The sequence below is a fragment of the Sceloporus occidentalis genome, unplaced genomic scaffold, assembly GCF_023333645.1.
Source record: "Sceloporus occidentalis isolate IW3139 unplaced genomic scaffold, rSceOcc1.0.p SCAF_13, whole genome shotgun sequence".
Taxonomy (NCBI): Eukaryota; Metazoa; Chordata; class Lepidosauria; order Squamata; family Phrynosomatidae; genus Sceloporus; species Sceloporus occidentalis.
In genome coordinates this window covers 10,571,508-10,592,784 of record NW_028316993.1, presented here as the reverse complement: position 1 = coordinate 10,592,784, position 21,277 = coordinate 10,571,508, and the positions used below count along the sequence as shown (strand labels likewise).

At 41.7% G+C, this 21,277-nt stretch overlaps 1 protein-coding gene across 3 annotated transcripts in view; it reads right to left on the bottom strand.

Annotated features, from left to right (window-relative positions):
- Nucleotides 1–16,247, bottom strand: part of LOC149304928 (protein phosphatase EYA3-like) — a 65,295-nt gene extending 49,048 nt beyond the window's left edge. For all 3 annotated transcript variants that reach the window (XM_089479499.1, XM_089479501.1, XM_089479502.1), the window contains exon 1: nt 16,093–16,247. The gene's annotated coding sequence lies outside the window, so the exon portion shown is untranslated. The remainder of the gene's footprint in view (nt 1–16,092) is intronic.
- Between the last annotated feature and the right edge of the window lie 5,030 nt (nt 16,248–21,277).

Genomic DNA, 21,277 nt, shown 5'->3' with positions numbered 1-21,277 from the left:
CTGGGGATGTGTGTGGATACTGATGCCTGTATTTTTCTTCCTCAGGGAAAAAGAATCAGTGGGAATTTTGAGAGTGAAAATGATCAGCAAGGAAAGGGTTAAGGATCCCTGGGGTTAAGGGTTAAGGAGCCCTCCAGGGTCCACTCATCCTTCCATCCTTCCGTAGGGTACTAAAATGAGTACCCAGCTTGTTGGGCACAATAAGCTTACCCATTGTAAGCGGCTTCCGGCTGCATCAGGGGTGTGGTGTGCAGACAACGCATGCCCCCAACGCAGTCAGACGCCACTCTGAGACTGTCAGCAAAGAGAGTAGCAAAAATCTGCTCCGTGCCAGTGGCCTGTTTGGGACCATGGCGGTGGCCCACTTTCAGAGCAGGCTTTCCGGTTGCCACGGTCCCTGGCTGATCGCAGCTGGAGTGGCCAGAGGCAGCTCCAGCCTGTTTCACCCCATAGAATTATGAGTAATGTACAATTTAGCCTTGGACAGCAAAGTAAACTCCTGCTTCATCTCCGCTACCAAGCCTAAACACATTACAAGGTTTATTAAGATTTAACTGATAAATGTTATTTTGCGAGAAACAAATTTCACCTGCGTGTTCTTTTTCTCAACACACACTGGGCTTTCTGCAAATAAGGAAAGTACCAGTTCATCAAGTGCACATCTCAGAAATGAAACACCAAAAGGGAAACACAGTGAAGAAACGTCAACACGAAAGCAGCAATACTCCCTGCCAGCCGTACCATAGGATGAAAATAATTAGCACGAAAGTGCAAAAGCAGATGGATCCCACCCCAATCTAAAGATTTCTTCAAAGAAAGCGGCATGGAAGGAGCCCTGTCTCTGATCAGTGATAATGAGCAAATTACTCGTATGGAATTAAATTCCAGTCCGTTAGCATTCATAAATCCAATGATCCCAGTAAAGTTAGCCTCACTACTTATCTTAAGACTCAGGAATTGGTATCCTAGCATTATTAAAGCTTTTCAGTAAGCATTTTTTTTAATTAAAAAAGATCATCAATATGCCTAATTCAGCCACTAGAAAAGGAAAAGCTACTAAAATTCAGAAAGGCTTCACAGAAAAGTCAGAGCAAAACTCAAACATTCAATGCTTCAAGGTATACTAGTAATAAGAGCCGGTGTAGTAGTAGTAGTTAAGAGTGTTACACTAGACTTGACCCTGGGCAAGTCAGCCTAAGGCAATGGCAAACCTTATGACAGGGTCATCATGAGTCATAACTTGAAAGCACAAAACAACAAGAACAAATGATAGAAATCTACCCGGAGAGAATAAAGAGGCAACAGCATCATTACGGTATACATTCACATTCAATATGGAAGTTCTATCAAATGGTAATAAAGAGGTCACTCAGACATTATTGCAAAATATAAAAATTGATTAATGTACTAAGATTAGCTGAATGTGTAATAATAAAAACTCTGACAAACATACAAAAATTAGATACTGGTTTCTTCCAAGGATCCTGGCTCTGATTTTATTCAAAATGGCAAGTTTCTAGGCTTCTAGGTTTAACTTCTAGAAGAATGGGCATATTACATGTCTCAAAGAAAGATTCTCATGGTATCTTAAGCACAGGCACAGCTAACAACTCTATCATGGCTTCTCAGAATCAATTATCGATTTTATCAGAAGCAACCTTATGGCAACTGATAAGCCTGAAAGTATAGTAACCCATCCTCCAAATGCATTGGACCACAATCACCATCATATCCAACTGGCTGCAGTGGCTGGGGATGATGAGAATTTCCTCACATTTGGGTGGTGTCTGATAGGATAGAGCAGCATACATATTACAGTGTGTGTGTAAGAGAGAGAGGTATAGCAACATGTCCTGAGGTCAAGGTAGAGCTCCAGTGCTGTGCACAGTGAGTTCTTCAAGACTAGGATCTCTAGTGCTAGAATGAAAGAATGAAACCATACACAAGAAGCAGAATTAAAACACAAGAAGAACAAAAATACATACATTTATTATATCTGGATGTTTCATTCAGGCCGCAGAAATCCAGTTTCCTTGATGAGGGTTTTTCTGGGTTTTTCTCACTTCTCTCTCCTTTTTTAGTATATCTTCACCTACCTATCTTGCTTTAAAATGCATTTGTCTAGAGTATAGCAGTAGCTCATTCTTCTGAACTCATGCACAAAATCCTCCCTTTGATACAAGGTCAAAATAAAGGGTAGTATCCTGAATTAAGAGCTGATCCTGGATCAGCACTGGAGCTCTACCTTGACCTCAGGACATAATGGAAGTTCCATTACTTAAAATGAAGCAATACCCAATCTTGAAGGCAAAGTATTTCTGCCTCCTTTTTCAAATCATCTACGTTTTAGCAGGTTTTAAACAGCAGTTTTCATGAAGCACACAGCTCTGTCTTACAAACTTGACAGTTACATACTCTGTAAATTCCCCTCACTACACAGGGGTGAGTTCCTATTGCTTAGCAACATTTAATGCCCATACTAAGTGTTTTTGTAGATCTTCAAATTACTTAAATGTTAAACTCTCGTCTACAATCAGATGAACAATAAAACTGTATACAGAGAAGCATCGAGTTTCATTAAGTTACCATGCACTGCAAATGCTTCCCCAGAAGAAGCAGAAAGAAGGGAAAAAAACACAGCGAACTCAATATATTTAAAATAAATCAATATTTTAGTTTGTTTTATTTAGCTTTAATGTTGTTGTACTCACTTTTGAGAACCACTGGATCAAAAGATTATCGAGGGTCCAAAACACTGCAGAAATGACTCATTTTGAGGCTGCTTTAACTGCCCTGGCTCAGTGCTAGGGAATCCAGGGAACTGTACTTTTGGTGAGACATTTGGCCTCCTCTGTCAAAGAGCTCTGGTGCTACAATAAACTACAATTCCCAGAATTCCCTTGCAGTGAGCCAGGGCAGTTAAAGCAATCACAAAATGGATGCTTTCTACAGCGTGTTTTGGATCTAATTTTTTATGTTTGCATGGGAGGTAGTGCTGAGAAGAAAATTCTTGTGACTCCATCATTTTTGCCGTTGCCGTAACACAATACTTAGATTCCTTAATACTGCTGCTGTAACTGAACAATCCTTATTCATGCTCTTGCTGTGATGACTTGAGAATTATAATTCTCTCTTTTTTTATTAATAAAGATCCCAAAATGAGAGCTACCTTATTATTCTATGCCAGTTTGTACCAAAATCTTTTAAATTAGTGTGACGTAAATAAACAACGGTGCATACAATTAAGAAAGCGTAAGTGGATATTTCAAATTAATGTGCAGAATGTGTCAGAATCCAATAAAGTAACTCCCAAAATTTATGCAACCCTTGTAGCACCTTTGAGACTAACAAAGAAGTCGGCATTGTGACTGACCTTTTACTATCTGTTGATAGTAAAGCAGTAAAAACAGCAAAGACACGCTTATTTGTTCAGGTGCCTCTATTTACCGAGATCCCAGTCTTTGGTGCCTGCTCCTTGTTGCTTTTAAGGATTTATCCTTTCCCTTTTAACAACACTGTCAATCATTTACACATACACACACTCTCTCTCACACACACACACAAATACACAGCTACTCAAGAAGACAGTGCAAGGTTGCTACAGCTCTCATCCATTAACTGATCGCTTTATTAAATTTCTTAACATCTTGAAAAAGCAAGGGGCTTGGGCAACTATCTTTGGTCTGAAAACAGAAGGGTTATACATATGTCAGAGTGTCCAGGCTTTTGTGTGTGAGACGTTGGAGGTTATAAAGTGCTTCAGACTACACAAGCAACCAAGTGCAAGGCAAAAAAGATTTCCCCCCCCCCAAAAAAAACCCCATGTTTAAATAATACAGTGCTAAAATGTCATTTAAGTGTTTTAAAAACAAACCTAAAAAATGCTAAAATTTTAACAATATTTTAAAGACTTTTAACATAAGAAAAACAAAACTGAATAGCACATTGGAAATGTAAAAAGCACAACTTAAATTCAAGGAAAAATAGTTAAGAGATGGATCTAGGACTGAAAATAACCTTAAATTAAAACCTTAGAATAATACTACATCAAGATGTGGTTCTATTCCAAATGGAGATTTTGAGCTGGGAGACAGGCAGGTGACCGCGGGGAGCAAGTATGAGTAACTGTTCTCACTTCACTACTCCGGGGCAGTGATGTGAAATCTTCTTGGTTTCCAACAGCGAAACCAAAATACCTCTCCAACCTTTGGTAAATTTCACCCACACCCATAGAATGAACTGAATTACAAAATGGATCCAAACTGCAAAATGAAACAGTTGATTAAATTTCTGATGCTCAAGAGCTGGTGGAACTCCATAATTTATTCATTTACTTAATTAATTTATATGCCTTCTTTCTCCCAGAAAGGGGCCCAAAGTGGTTGACAGACAATGAAAAATGGAATGGGAGTAAAGAAGAAATCCTAACCTTTCCCACAGGCAATTACATTAATATATATGTTTCAATGACCAAATTGTCCACCATGATACCTATGGGAAGCAAGAATAAAACTAATTTCTTAAAACTAAAACTGTATTCCAGTAAGAATTCTCTTAATAAGATTTCTTTGACGTTTTATCTGCTAGGTTTTTTTTTAAAGAAAGGTGTGTAATTTATGATTGTGCATGTTATTGATATGTACTAATTTTTCGTTTCTATTGATTTAATTCAATTATACTTCATGTTCATTTGCATTTATTTTTAGTGATTTGTTTTGGATTGTATTATAACAGTGCTGAAATTTGAACTTTGAACAAATTTGAAATTCGAGCCAGTGTGGCGTAGTGGAATGAGATTTGGAAAATGACTCTGGAAACCAGGATTTGAATCCCAGCTCAGCCATATAAACCCACAGGGTGAACATGGGCAAGTAACACTTTCTCAGCCTCACAGGGTGGCAATCGCAAGCTTCTCCTGACAAACTTGCCAAGAAAACCCCATGATAGGAATGCCATAAGTCAGAAATGACCTGAAAGCACACAACAACAACAACAAAACAAAATTTGGGCACACTCTTTTAACACAACAAGGTATGCAAAATCTAAAAAGGAACGACACTGAAAAGAATGAACAGTTTCCGATAGAAGGCATAAATCAAACCAGAAAATGCTAAAATAAATAATACGCTTGTGCATACAGATGATGCAAAATGGCCCAGCAGACAAAATAAATTAGAAACTGAAAACTGTGTATGACATCCAAAGACAGGGTCCTAGTTTGTTGTTTCTAAGCAAGTCACGGATTGATAAATCAAAGGCAGACCTTGGTTCATCAAGGGTTTATTAGTCTGGCTTGTTTCAGAGTAACAAATCAACAGCTTAGGATCAGACCTGCAACGTGGGAACAATTGAATTGTGTCCATCACCATACAGCTAGTTAATTTGGCAGGGACAGTCCCAGTTAATCCCACTTTCCAACTGCTTTAAAATGTCCAAGTATCTCACTTCCTCTCACTGGAAATTCAGCTTAGGGTTGCTATAAACAGAAATGACTTGAAGGCACACAACGACAACAACATGTTGCTGAATATGAACATATTCAAATCATATAATATAATATAATATAATATAATATAATATAATAAAAGCCAAAGTTGTGAAATGCTTGTGCAAATGTTGTACTACAAGGAACAGCACACAACCCACACTTTTACATGAATATGTAAGAATAATCATGTTCTATTGGCCCAGAGGTCTATCTAGTGCAGCCTTTCTCAAATAGTGGGGCGGGCCCCCCGGGGGGGGGCGAGGCTCCATAAAGGGGGGCGCAAGGCTCTGTTATGCAGAGGTGTACTTATAACAATTTTATAGACAAATGATACTATTTACAGTCACGCGGGGGGCGCGAAATGTTTTCTTCTTCCTAGGGGGGGCATGACAGAAAATAATTGAGAAGCACTGATCTAGTGCAACATTTTATTCCCACACTGGTTGTCTCTGGGACATTCACCAGCAAGATATGAGTGCAACTTAACCTCCACCTCATACAATGTGGCAACTGATACACAGACACTGCACAGAGGCCTCTGCTAATGGCAGCAAATATGTATTATATTGTGAGGTATCCATGTCCATGCTTTAAAAGCTGAGAATACATTGGTCAATATATTTATAACCTAATTATAACATTGTATTAGTGTGGCCACAATATTTGGTTCAAACTGCAGAAGCAACTGGCCACCTTAAAATAAATCATGCTAGAACGGTCTGGTGTGGACATGCCAGTTGAAAAGCAGGTATGTCCTTTGCTCTCTCTTATGCAACCAACTTATATAAGATGAAAAATTAATTACCAAAGTAACAAGAATATCTGTTCAACAAGTCACTGCCTGGTCTTCACTCTGTTTGCTCAGACATTGGTCCCTTCCAAATAGGTACACTTAGCAATGAAGATGCACTCAAGCAAATAAAAACTACTTTTTCCTACGGTTAATAGAAGTTTGGTCTTATCATCACAATCACATTATTATTCTCCATGGAGGCTTCCCTGTGAAACACAGAATTCTCAACAGCCCCAGCTATTTTTTTTCTTATGAATGTTAATATTCTTATAACCACAAATATACAATATTTGACTTGGCAAAAAAATTACCAGATTAAGCCTTTGAAAAACCGATTAATGCCACTCGTTTTATACCAACATGTGTTACAGTGACATCTGCCCATCTTGTCATTCTTCAAGCTATCACTGTGTCAACCAGATGTAAAGCCACAGTGAAAGTCATCCTACCGTATCATTAAAATTCCTATCAGCAATCTTGTTCTTATATTAAAAAGATTACATTTAATATCATTTGGCTAGGAGCGAAAGAACTGCAAAACTGTTGAAGTCAAACAGTGAAATCAACATGTCTGTGTCTTCAAGTTGGTTTATGGAGACCCCATGAATTTCATTGGGTTTCTTAGACAAAAATACACAGTGGTGGTTTTGACAGTTCCTTCCTCTGAAATATAACCTACAGCACCTGGTATTCAGTGGTAGTCTCCCATCCAAGTGTGAACCAGGCCTCTCTTTGCTTAGCTTCTAAGAACAGCTCTAGTGCTTTTAGAGTATTTAGGCCAACATATATAGTTTTTAATGCATGATCCGGGAGCGGAATGCTTGACCAACCAGATAAATATTGTCAATGACTAGTTGATGAATCAATGAGATGAATAATTGCAAAGACATTTGCCTAAGAGGCCATGTTTTGTTCCTCCATAGACAGGTTGAGAAGATCTACAAAGTCTGCACTTCAAAAACAACAGAGCTGGTAGATTACAGTCTGCACCAGCGACATTGTTAATTATGCTAGTCAGTACAAACATCAACAAATCTATGTGGGGAAAACAGCAACACGTTCGCTTTAACAGGCAGGCAAACATCTTTCCATCATTACAAGCTAAACAGTAGGTGGCCTTTTAGTGTCTCACTTTCTATAATTACTCTGCAACAGACCTAAGACTTCAGGTATTAGACAAAGTACTAATGGTTATAAGATTTCAAGTGTGAGAAACAGTATGGCTTTTAAAACTAAAAATTAATGAGGAAACAGAATTTCTTCCACTCCCTCAAAGTAAGATCAGGATTCTTCAGATGGCCCCTTCCTCATCTCAGTCCAGCTGCATTCACATGTGAGTAGCCTTGAATTCAATCAGCACATTCCAGCAAGTGTGTCTTGTAGACAGAAGAAAACCTCCAGCCTTCCATTCATGTAATAGTTGCCAGTCATTTTACTCAGAGAATGTTTAATCAGAAATTTAGAATCACAAAACTGTAGATGTGCAAGGGATGCACATCTGTTTAATGATCTGCCCTAGAATCTTTCCTGGTATAGATGTCAGACTAATTGGACTATAATTGTTGGGATCCTCTTTTTTCCCCTTATTGAAGATGGGGACGTTTGCCCTCCTCCAATCTGCTGGAACTTCTCCTGTTCTACAGGAGTTTTCAAAGATTACTGCCAATGGCTCCGATATTACATTTGCCTGCTCTTTTAATACCCTTGGATGTAGGTCATCTGGTTCTGGAGACTTAAATTCATTTAGATTAACCAGATATTCCTGTGCTATCTATTTACTTATTCTGTGCTGAAATTCCCCTATTCTGTCCTCTGTTCCATTATCCTCAGGTTGAGCATCCTTTGCCTTTTCTGAGAAGACTGAGGCAAAGAAGGTGTCGAGTAATTCTGCCTTTTCTCTGTCCCCTGTTAGCATTTTGCCAAACAAAATATTTTGCTTTACATCTTGTGACCACTTGACCATTTGTTCTTTAATAACTTCTTTTTCCATTTCAATCTCCAAGAGATGGTTGTAAAATAAAGCAATTTTATGCGGACTGCCTGAACTTAAAATCTCTTCACACTTAGAATCTCTCAAGACAGAATATGGAGAAACAGAGTGGTTTTCAATTGAAAAAGGGGTCAGGCAAGGCTATGTTTTATCACCCTATATGTTTAACTTGTATGCCAAAAGCATCACATGAAAAGCAGCATTGGATTCGGAAGAAGGTGGTGTGAAAACTGGTGGAACGGACATCAATAATCTAAGATACACAGATCACACCATACTACTAGCAGAAAATACCAAAGATTTGGAATGATTATTGAAGAAAGTCAAAGAATAAATAGCATGGATAAGTCTACAGTTGAACATTAAAAGAACAAAAATAATGATCATTAACAATTATCATTAATCAGTGTGGAGACTGCAGTCATACAATCAGAAGATGATTAAAATTTGGAAGGGCAGCTATAAAGGACCTAGACAAGATTCTTAAGTGTAAAGATGTATCACTGAATACTAAAATTAGGACAGTACAAGCCATCATATTTCCCATTTCTATGTACAGTTGTGAAAGCTGGACAGTGAAGAAAACTGATAGGAAGAAAATCAACTCATTTGAGATGCAATGCTGGAGAAAAGTTCTTCAGATACTGTGGATTGCTAAAAGACAAATAAGTGAGTCCTAGGTCAAATCAAGCCAGACTTCTCCTTAGAAGCTAGGATAACTAAATTGAGTCTGTCATATTTCTGCAGGAAAAGGCTTTCTTTTGGCCCCACCAAGATGAGTGAGGACACAGGACAGAGTCTTCTCGGTGGCTGCTCTCATCCTCTGGAATGCCCTTCCTCAGGAGGCTAGGTTGGCCTCCTCCTTGCTGGCCTTTCACTGCCAAGGAAAAACATTTTTATGCCAGCTGGCTTTCTGTATACAGCTGGCCCTTCTTATACACGGATTTAAGCATACATGGTTTGAAAATGTTCAAAAAATGATTCAATATAAAAGACAATACTGCTTGGTAAAGTGGAGGGCAGTAGGAAAGGAGAAAGACCGCGCTCTAAATGGATAGATTCGGTCAGGGAAGACATGGCTAAGGCCTGTTACAGACAGCCAAAATAAAGCTGCTTCGAGTCACAGTGGAGGTATGGTGTTTCAATGATGCATGCGTCCTAAGAGTCCAGAAGTCGCGCCAAAGCCATGCTCCAGCCCTTCAGGACTGGAGTGTGGCTTTGGTGTGGCTTCTGGACTCTTAGGACGCATGCATCATTGAAACACTATACCTCCACTGTGACTCGAAGCAGCTTTATTTTGGCTGTCTGTAACAGGCCTAAGTCTGCAGGACCTCAGCAGGGCTGCTGAGGATAGGGTAATTCGGAGGTGTCTCATTCATGGGATTTCCAACTAGAAGGCAGTTAACAACAACAAATTGTTTCTACCCACATACAATGGTATACAAATTTAATCAGACTGATGAACTAGAAGTCACAGGAATGGTTGATTAAGTAGACCGCATGCCAAGTGAGAATTTGTATGCAACTCCGGAGCAAATAAAATACAAAAGGTGAAAGAAATACAGTTTTAAAGTAATAGCTACGCTGCAGTGTTGAACACACTCATTGGGATCAGATTCCAAGCAAACATGCATAGAGAACTGTAGTCCAAAACAGAAATTTGTCCAAATTCTGGTGCTTTTCCCCACCAGCACTCATTCATGGAGCACATACATGAATTCTGGGACCATCCCTGACTTTCTTGTACTAAGCAAAGTCAAAACTGTCTTTCCTGGACTGGAGCAAGCCAGTGCACAAGGATGCTGTGTCAAGGTAGGCAATTCAGTCCTCAGAAGTAAATCATACTGAGGTCAATGGGCCTCACTTCTTTGCAATGAAGTCAGGACTACAGTCATAAGCATTCTGTGAAACAGGAAAGCCAAAGCTCTAAAAGAAATAAAAATGTCTTTAATTAATACTTCTCAGGTATTAGCCTGCAAGTATTAGCAATAGCAACATGCTCCAAACACATGAACCAATTTCCAGTGTTGACCGCTAAAGACTGCAAATATCCGGCACATCCTAGATCTATCGCTAGCAAGATCGTTTATTTTATTTTTGTTTTCCAAAACAGGTTTAGTGTTTTACATTAGCCTCCTGAAATGCTGTACAAAGCAGAAAGCAGCCACACTCACTGGCAGCGAACCATCAGGCCTGAAAGTTTCTGCTTTAGCAACCGAAAGGTAGCCATAGGAACAGGCTCAAAATAGCAGAGATTAAAATCTATGGGGTTTTCTCCCTAATCAAGAAAAGTGGGTTTTTACTGAAATCTGATTTTCATTTCAATCAGATTTCTTTAAAAAAAATAACTTCTATTTAGTATAATTTGAAATCTGAGTGCCATATAAACAAATATATTAGCGGTACACTCATGGTATCTTAATAGTAAATCCACAACCTATCAAACATATTTAAGAAAAGCGTATTCTTACATAAAAATTATGAACTAGGGCAAAACATTGATTTTTTTGTGATGAAACTTGATAAAATATAGCACAGGCATCAGCAGCAGAATTTTATATATGTCTTCTCTGAAATCCAGAAGTTGGAGGTTCTGTGTTAGATAGATGCAGCAATGCTATATAGTATATACAGTACATTATTTCCCCCCTAGCATTGAGAAGATGCTGGTGTTTTATCAAAATAACATCTCCTAATGTCATTACTTTACTATGGCCTGGGACATACCAGGCTGGTGCGCAGTCCCTAACCCTAGAATCGGTGGCAGCACAGCACTTTGGGACCATCTGTCGCGCGCCACAGTTGTTACTAGTAAGTGTTGCATTGGGTGGCTCATTCGGGTGGGATTTACAGCCATTTATCTTTCGAGTGTATTTTTTAAAACAAAAATAACAGCTAAATAAATTGTAGTGTATTAGTAACAAAGAAGTCATGCACTAGCTTTCGATACCAGTAGCAAGCAAACCATCTAAAAGAAGCAGAGGTTGCATTTAAAAGCATTAGCTTTTAAAAATAGTGTTCCAGCCTGTGGCTGTCAGGAGTTGCAAATGAACCTTTCCTGCCTTAAAGTATTGCAAAGTTTAATTACATGATGGGTTATACAGTAGACAGCTATTGCAGAAACATGGTAATTTCATGCTCCATCCTCAACACCCTTTCAAATACTTAAACAGGGTTATCATATCACCTCTTCGCCATCTCTTCTATGAACATACCCAGTTACCTAAGTCTCACCTCCTAAGGCATGTTTTCCAGACCCTTAACCATTTTGGTCTCCCTCCTTTAGATACACTCCAGCTTGTCGACATCTTTTTTTAACTGTGGTGCCCAGAACACAGTATTCCAGGTGAGGCCTTACCAAAGCAGAATAGAGTGGCACTATTACTTCCCTTGGTTTAGACACTATACAGTGGGCCCTCGACTTTTGTGGGTTTTACAATCACAGCTTTGGTTATTCGCAAATGTTAAACCCATGGCTAAGCCTGGCCTGTACTCCTCCTTCCTCCCTCCCAGGCTCTCCCTCTGCCCCAGCCCCTCTTGTCCTGGAAATGGCTTGGAGAACAGGAGGGAGCAGAGGATGGGAGTGCCCCAGTCCCCTGAGCCCCTCCTGCCCTGGAAATGCTTCTCCAAGAGATTTCCACAGCAAGAGGGGACAGAGGAAGGGAGCACCCCAGTCCTCCGAGCTCCTCCCACTCTGGAAATGGCTGCGACATTGGGGGGGGGAGCAGTCCATTCATGTTTTTTTTCCACATTTACGGGGGTCTTGTTTCCCTAACCCCCATGAATGTGGAGGGCCAACAGTACTTCTACTGATGCAGCCTAGAATTGCATTGGCCTTTTTAGCTGCTGCATCACACTGTTGACTCAGTGGGACTTTGTGCAACTAGGGACTTTGAGCTACTAGGACTCCTAGATACTTTTTACATGTACTGTTTGTTGTCAAGCCAGATGTCCCCCATCCTATATCTATGCATTTCATTTTTTTTCCTGCCTAAGTGCAGTATTTTCCATTTCTCCTTGCTGAAATTTATTTTGTTAGTTTTGGCCCAGCATTAATAAAAGTCATTTTGAATTTTGATCCTCTCCTCTGGGGTATTACCTCCTCCTCCTAATTTGGTATCATCTGCAAATTTGATATGCATGTCCTCTATTCCTTTATCCAAGTTGTTCATAAAGATGTTGAATAGTACTGGGCCCAGGACAGAACCCTATGGCACCCCACTGGTCACTTCTCTCCAAGATGAAGAGGAACCATTGCTGATCACCTCTTGGGTCAAAATGTCCACCTAGGCCAGTGGTTCTCAACTTTCTTAATGCCGCGACCCTTTAATATAGTTCCTCATGTTGTGGTGACCCTCAGCTATAAAATTATTTTCATTGCTATATGCAAATATGTGTTTTCAGATGGTCTTAGGCGACCCCTGTGAAAGGGTCGTTCGACCCCCAAAGGGGTCCCGATCCATAGGTTAGAAACCACTGACCTAGACACAGCTCTCCATCTCCTCCTTATGATGGGCTTTAAAGCCTCTGATAGCAGTTATAAAGAGCTAGGCTCCTAGGTCCACACATACCCCATGATTCACAGAAGCTCCACATCCTCAGCTTTAACTACTTTAACTGCTAGCCTGAGCTTTTGAACTTGGTTACTGCTGGATTTGACAGATTCTCAGAACTCCAATGCATTCACAGGGCGACAACAAACTCCAAAAGCCAGAAGATGACAACCTGGTCCCATGATTGGTGATGATACTGCAAACACTGGCCTGTTGGGCACAGGATTAGATTTTGGAAATGGGGCAGGGGCAGTAGTGGTGGCTGCTGACCTGACTGAAACCACATCCATTAGAAGAGCCTTGGGCAGCGCTCATCCCAACAGCAAAAGAACGTCCACCATGTTATTGCGCAGCACCTGCTCAGCAGTGGGCATGCAGAGGGACGCTACTCCAATTGGGTTGCCAATGTTGGTGCTCATATGATGGGACAGTAGTGAGAGGAGCACAAGGGTGAGGTGCAGCAATTGCAGGAGGAAGTGTTGTTGCTGCTGGGCATGGTGCAGGAGAGACTGGTGGCCCAATGGGGAGCAATTAATGACCTGGAGCCATAGGCTTGGAGAACCTCAACAGAAAAGAAGAAACCCTCAAAGTAAATAAAGCTTGGCTACCAGTCCTGAAGGACACCAAAACCAGGACTCAGCGAATGCAAATGAGAAACCACTCAGGGTCAGAGGCTTTCCCGGCAAACAATGATCACCAATTAGCAGACACTAATCCTCTTTTGCATATCCTCCTACCCTGAGGAGGCCATCAACAACAGAACAATACACAGATTAACATGGGAATCACTCCTCCTCACCCAGAGTCACACAATATATATACCCACTCTCTCCCAGGTTAGCGTTCTCTGAAGATGCTGGTGAAACGTCAGGAAGAAACTCTTACAGAACATGGCCACATAGCCAGAAAAACCCTCAAAATACTATGACAATTAGAATATTTAGTTAAATGGAAACATTTTCCACCTCTCTTCATAGAATCAGAGTTGGAAGAGACCACAAGGGCCATGTGGCCCAGTCCAATCCCGTCATGCAGGAAAACAGAATCAAAGCACCCTGACAGAGGGCCGTCCAGCTTCTGTTTATAAACCTCCATAGAAGGAGACTTCACCAATCTCTGAGGGAGTGTGTTCCACTGTCTGTCAGGAAGTTCTTCCTAATGTTGACGTGTCATCAAGTCAACTTTTACTTATGGAGACCCTGTGAATGAGAGACCTCCTAAGTGCCCCATCATCTACAATGCCGCTCAGATTCTGCCGTGGTTTCCTTGAGTCAATCCACCTGTAACCTAGTCTTGTTTTGGTCTCCTATTTTTCCCCATTGCCTTCTACTTATTGATCATTATTGGCTTTTCCAATGTGTTATGTTGTTCAAATGGTGGTCCAGCACCACTGCCTCATGTATTGGTGGCGGTTTACAGATCACCCAAAAAGGGCGGTCTGCCGCCGCCTCCATTTCCGCCGCCGGGAAGCCTCAGCCTCCAAACGGGGAGGGCTTCCCGGCGGCGGAAAAAGAAGCCGCAAAAAGCGACTTCTTTTTGCGTCGCAGTTGTGACGCACAAGTGTGCAAATGGCACACTCGTGACGTCGCAAGCGCAGGGGGACGTGCAGACGCTAAGCCCATGTGTATAGGGCGCCACCATTTTGTACGTACTAGGTACGTACTAGGGTTAGGGCATCCGGAAAGGATGTCCTTTCCTAACCCTAGTACGTACCTAGTATGTATTTTTTGCGCGTCTGGAATGCGCTGGAGTGCATATACAGCAACTATGCCCCTGTATACAGAACATTACTGGCCGTTAATTTCCATTAGTCATCCTTCATGAATTTGTCTACTCCTACTGTAAAGTCACCCAATTTGGAGTCCATTGCTATAACATATCATCTCTCAACCTTCTCTTCTCCAGGCTAAACATCCCCAGCTCCCTAAGTCATCCCTCATGAAAGCAAATGCCATTATTTTAACTACCCTAAGTGAAGAGGTGCTGGATGACTCAATAGTTGGCCCATATATGAAACTTCGGCCCCATACAGACAGGCCAAAATAAAGCTGCTTCGGGTCACTTTGGAGGTATGCTGTTTCAATGATGCATGCCTCCTAGGAGTCCAGAAGCTGCGCCAAAGCTGTGCACCAGCCCTTAGGACTGGATTGTGGCTTTGGTGCAGCTTCTGGACTCTTAAGATGCATGCATCATTTAAACAGCATACCTCCAAAGAGACCCGAAGCAGCTTTATTTTGGCCTGTCTGTTCAGGCCCAATGTTACCATTTTAATGGTAGTTTTTATATTCTAGTAAAGCATAAGTCTTCTTTCATATTCGCAATCTGATTTAATTTGTTGAAAGGGGGGGGGGAGGCATTAATTTTGAAATGTGTCCAGATTTTTATTATTATTATTATTATTATATGTATTTATATTAAATATAACACTGTGACTCAGAGCAGTTCGCAATGTTAAAAGAATAGTACAGTTAACAACATAGAAAAGTGGTCCATTAAAGTGGAATTAAATTATTAAAATATTAAAATAGATGGCTTATTGAAAGACCGATATAAAGCTTTAAAAGCTAAAACTGTTTAAAGCACTTTAAAAGGAGACGGCATCCCAAGTCTCTCCTTTAAAAACACCCTGTTTTGGTGGGTCTCTGGGTGCAGGTGGAAGGCCAGCAAGGAAGGAGCCGATCTGGTCTCTCTGGGGCAGCCACCAAGAAGGCCCTGGAGTAAGTCCCAAGCACCCAGGTCCCTCCAACGCAGAGGAATTACACGAATCGTTTCTATAATCCAATGAGAGGCACAAAAGGTTTCATCAGACTTTAAGCAGAGGCTGGATGGCCATCTGCCAGGGATGCTTTGACTGAGACAGCGATGGTGAACCTTTTCGAGGCCGAGTGCCCAAACTGCAACCCAAAACCCACTTATTCATTGCAAAGTGCCACGTCCCTCTGGCTTCCTAGTAACAAACTCTGTGCTGGGGCAATGATGGCACATGTGCCCACCTCTGAGTGCCACCTCTGAGCACAAATGCCATAGGTTTGCCATCACCGGGCTGAGATTTCCTGCATGGCAGAATGGGGTCGGACTGGATGTGGTCTCTTCCAACTCTACGATTGTATGTATCTACAAGGCAAGAAGGGAATCCTCTGAGGACACGGTTGTGGCTGGGGCAGCTCCTTCCTGCCATTCAGATCCTGCCAACTCCCAGAATTCCATAGCAGTGAGCCAGAAAGCGGTGCCAAGCCTGAGCTGTTCCCGACCGGGGCCCTTGGCTCACCGTGAGGAGACGCTCGCGGCGCTAGTCCCGAGGCCAGGCGACATGATGGCAGCGGAGAAGGGTCGGGTTTCCCGGGGGAGGGAAAGAACCAAACCAAAACACAAGGAAGGGAAAAGAACCGCGGACCGAACCTCGGGCGGCCTTCAACCTCGGAAGCGGAAGTCCGCGCCCGGAAGTGACGTCGAGGCCGAGCTGGGCCTCGATTGGTTAGATCCGCGGAAGCGGAAGTCTTCAGGGGTCGCTGAGCGCAAAAGCGATACTCGCCTCCGCCGCTAGGGGCCGCTGCGGCCTGGATTGCGAGGAGGGCAATTCAAAGAAGCAACGGAAGGACACGCCCCCTTGGCAGCAAGCCCCGCCCTTCCAGAGAACCTGGACTACAGTTCCCAGCAGCACTGGGGAGCCAGTCATATTGGCCTGCAGCAGTGAGGGATGCTGGGAACCATTGTGGAGCCTCTTGGAGCTCATGGTTCCCAGCTCTGCTTCAAAGAGCAGCTGTGGCTCTACAGAAGCTATGGGGCTGCAACTCCCACTGTTGCCTACTACTGGCTGTGGGGGCTAGGGCTGATGGGAATTGTAGTCCAGCGACATATCTATCTATCTATCTATCTATAGATATGTATATATCGCTGGACTACAATTCCCATCAGCCCTAGCCCCCACAGCCAGTAGTGTGTGTATGTGTGTGTGTGTGTGTGTGTGTGTGTATATATATATATATATATATATGGCCACCATTCCAGGCTGAGGAGGAGTAAACCTGCCTCTGGAGGGGCTTGCTTCTAAGTCAACCCACAGAAGTGGCCCTAGTCCAGGGGGCACTGAGGAGCCAAAGAAGAGTAATGGGACCTATTGTTGGGTGCATATAATGTACATTGCACATCCCTGGTGTACATTTGAATTCCACAGGTGTGTGTCCCTTCAAGAGAACTAGTTGTGATAGACAACAATTCAGAATCTTTTAAGATGGGGCATGTTTTAGCCCACAGAAGCTTCTCCTACCCTCTTAAAGTTATTCATGTTAAGAATACCAGAGGACTGTCAGTTCCTGCTTCTTTCTGCTTATATTTTGCAGGGCATGGCTTTAAATTTGAGAAAACCCTACTAAATATAATGGGCCTTATCATCAGTCCTTGCAAAAGTTAATCCCATTTAGGATTATACTTGCAAAGTCTGGAAAAAGTAAAATTTAGGGCCAAAACAGACTGCAGAAATAATCCAGATTGAGACCACTTTAAGTGCCCTGTCTCGGTGCTAGGGGATTCTGGGAACTGTAGTTCTGTGAGGCATTGAACCTTTTCTGTTAGAGAGCTCTGGGGCCACAACAAACTAGGTTCCAAAACTCCATAGTACTGAGCCAAGGCGGTTAGTTAAAGTGGTCTCAAACTGGATTATCTCTGCTGTAGTTTGCAAAGCTAAGCAGAACTGAGGCTTTGGAAACCCACCACCATCAGAAAGAGAATAGCAGGTAATATTTCTCATAGGAAAGAGCCTTACCCAGTGGAGTTTATCAGACAAGGGAAATTGGGAGTATAATCCTATGGCAATCTGAACACAATCATGGGGTTTCACGTTATTGCGTGATAGACTACCACACGCAATTTCGGGCAATGAGAAGTCAGTCCGAACGCAATCATGGGGTTTCATGTTATTGCGTGAGAGGTGATCACACGCAATTTTGGGCAACGGCAAGCTATTTTCAGGCAACGGGGAGTCAGTTTGAACGCAATTCGAATTCAATTCAAAAGCAAAGTGGCTTTTAGTGCCGGTTTGTACCAACCCTATAGGAGTTTACGGTTCAGTATTGTGTCTCAGTGGCACATTTTTCTGAGTGGCCTTGTATAGGATTGTGTTATGATTATCTAAGGAAGACAGCAGTGTAATTATCTGATTAGCTGTAACTGCTTGCAAATAGATGTTTTTAGAAATTTGATATTCATGGACAAAATGTTTCTGTAACCTTCATTTATTTACTTTATTAAAAGAAAACCTTTCTCCAGAGGCATTGTGTCTCTCCAAGTTCCCTTGCTTTTGACATCTTTGACATTATTACAAAACATCACAAGAGTTAAGAATCATAGCACAAAGAATAGCACTTAGGCATATGTGAAGCAGTTGACAGACTAATCTTGGGGCTTATTTGATTCAAGTCCTTTGTTGTGGTATCATTTTCTGTAGTCATCATGCATTATGAAAATTGGATTTTTGGGCTACCTGGCTATAATCATGAGCAATTATTTCTGTCTAAAATTTTAAATGCACCTGAGAACACTGCTGTAATGTCACAGAATCAGAATTGGAAGACACCTCAAGGACCACCCAGACCAACCCCCTGCCATGCAGGAATACACAATCAAAGTACTCCCTACAGATGGCTATCCAGCCTCTGTTTGAAAAACCCCAAAGGAGGAGACTACCACAGTCTGAGGTACCATATTCCACTGCCGAGCAGCTCTTACTTTCAGGACGTTCTTCCTAATGTTTAGGTGGGATTTCTTTTCCTGTATTTTTTTAGCTGCCACATATCACGGTTGACTCATGTCCAACTTGTGGACTACTAGGACTCACATATTTTTTCTGTCTCCTAGTCTCTGGAGCAGCAGAAAACAAGCTTGCTCCATCTTCAGTATAATGTTCTTTCAAATATTTAAACAGGGCTATCATATCACCGCTTAACCTTCTCTTCTCCAGGCTAAACATACCCAGCTCCCAAAGTCGCTCCTCATAAGACATGGTTTCCAGACCCTTCACCATTTTGGTCACCCTCCTCTGGACATGGTTCAGCTTTTCAACATCCTTTTTTGAACTGTGGTGCCCAGAACTAGACACAGTGTTCCATGTGAGGCCTGACCAAAGCAGAATAGAGTGGCACTATTACTTCCCTTGATCTAGACACTATACTTCTATTGATGCAGCCTAGAATCACATTGGCTTTTTAAGCTGCCACATCACACTGTTCACTCATGTTCAACTTGTGGTCTACTAGGACTCGTATATCCCTTTCATATATACTGTTGTCAAGCCAGGTGTCTGTGCAGTACCTTTCCCTGTTGAAATTTATTTTGTTTGCTTTGACTCAGCTTTCTAATTTATTAAAATTGAATTCTGATCCTGTCCTGTGGTGTAATCTACGAATTTCATAAGTATGCCCTCTATTCCTTCATCCAGGTCGTTGATAAAGATGTTGAATAGCACTGGTCCCAGGACAGAACCCTGTGGGGCCCCTTTAGGTTCGGGTGGTCAACCATTTACAAATCCACCTAACAACAGCATTGTCTACCCAACATTTTACTAGTGTTTGCCAGAATATTGTGGGAGACCTTATCAAAGGCCTTGCTGAAATCAAAATATGCTGCATCCACAGCAGTCCCTTCTTCTACCAAGGTGATAATTTTATCGAATCAGATTTTGGTACACTGAATTATGTCACTCTGTTTTGAGAAAAATAATATCAAAGCCATTCTAAAATCTACACTCCCATATTTTTGCATGGAGAACTACACCTGTGTAAGAACATATAAGCTGAACCTAAGAAAAAGTCCATCTCAACTAGCAGCATTTAACATAATAGCAAAAAAACTGGGTTGGCTTGTCCATGGGCCAATGTAAGTACTGTACTTTAAATCTTAGCAAAAAAGGAACCATCCCCTTCTCTGCCTAGAGTGGTGAAAGGCAAGAGCTTAGTCCATCCCAGGAACACTTAAAAGAAGCACCAACTGCCTCTGTTCTCTCTGCCATTTCTCACCTTTCTTAAATGCCTGGGTGAGAAAATGGTGGTGATGGCAGTGACCACTCTTTGGTGCTTCCTCTCAAAAGAGAGTCAAGAGGAATTGGGCTTTGAAGACTTGAATAAGACATTTGTGTATGTTTGTCAGCTTTTCTGGGTTAAAATTACTACATCGCTGCTAACATAGTCGCCATATTCTTTGCTTTGCCTTTTCATCCTTTTTGACATGTTTGCATTTTTTCAGTCCAACCTGTGTCTAGTTGCCTCCCCCACACATCACACAGCCACCATCTACTGTAGTTTCTTCCTCATCCATTCAGTATTTAAGGTGAGCACAAACAGTTATGCCTGCCAGGATTTTTATTAGTTCATTGGCATCATTTTCCTTTGCTTCAGCCTTCACATTCTTTACCACATGCCCCTAAATTTTACCCTCGACATATTCACAGGTCATATCAAAATCTATCATTTTGGCTCCAAACCTGTCCTTGACTTATACATAAGAGCACAAGACAGAATGTCTCTCAACCTGTAATTTGGAAATGAAACGGACAACTACTAGACAGCTACACATTCCATTTTTGAGGTGGAGAATTCTTCTGCCATGTATACCACTCGAACCTTAAAGCTAACCTCATGCAGCGATTTTCCATCTTAAACAACGATAGGTTAGATGAGGGTGTCAAGCAGTGACTCCCTATGGCCAAAGTAGCAACCACAGCTTCCTTTAAGCCCTGTTGCACAAGAAATGCCTCATCTTTCACCATCCAGCCTACTATGTTAAGCCCTGTTACTGACAATAATGCTAGGCCTTTTCCTCAGGCAGTCAAACATCTGTTGTTGCTTTTTTGGTGCCTCGAACTTCCTGGAAATTTGTTTTTCACATTTGTGTTGCCCCGTCTTGGTTCTTTGATCTGCCTGCGTTATTATTTCTCTGCAGATGAGCAAAAGCTGTCTTACTGATTTACTGAAATCTTAATTCTACTTTGAGAATGCTGAAAGCATTATACAGTATACAACAGTGAGTACAGTCTAAACTTAAAAAACAGATGTATATACAAAGCACTTGTAGAGAGGCTCTAAGAGAGGGCCTGTTAACATCACAGTGTGAGGACTGAATTGTTTGCATGATCTCCATCTTGTCTCTATTTTCAGTCTCCTATCCCTAATTTTTCCCCTTTAGGTCAGGGTTTCTCAAACAGAACCTTAGAATTTTATGAGAGGTAACAGGGGGTTCTGTAAAAGATTGTGATGGAGCATCCCCTTTTTTAGCTGTAGACAGAATGATTTTTATGCAGGAGATCCCCAAGAACTGATTTGTTTTCAAGGGTAAAAAGGTTGAGAAAGGCTGCTTTTGGTAGCGGCTCCTTCAAATGTTTGTGTGTGGTTGTTATTCTTCAGCTTTCATTTCCATCCTAGGGATCCCTTCCAGTTATATGTCTGCAGGGACAGGTAGGTACA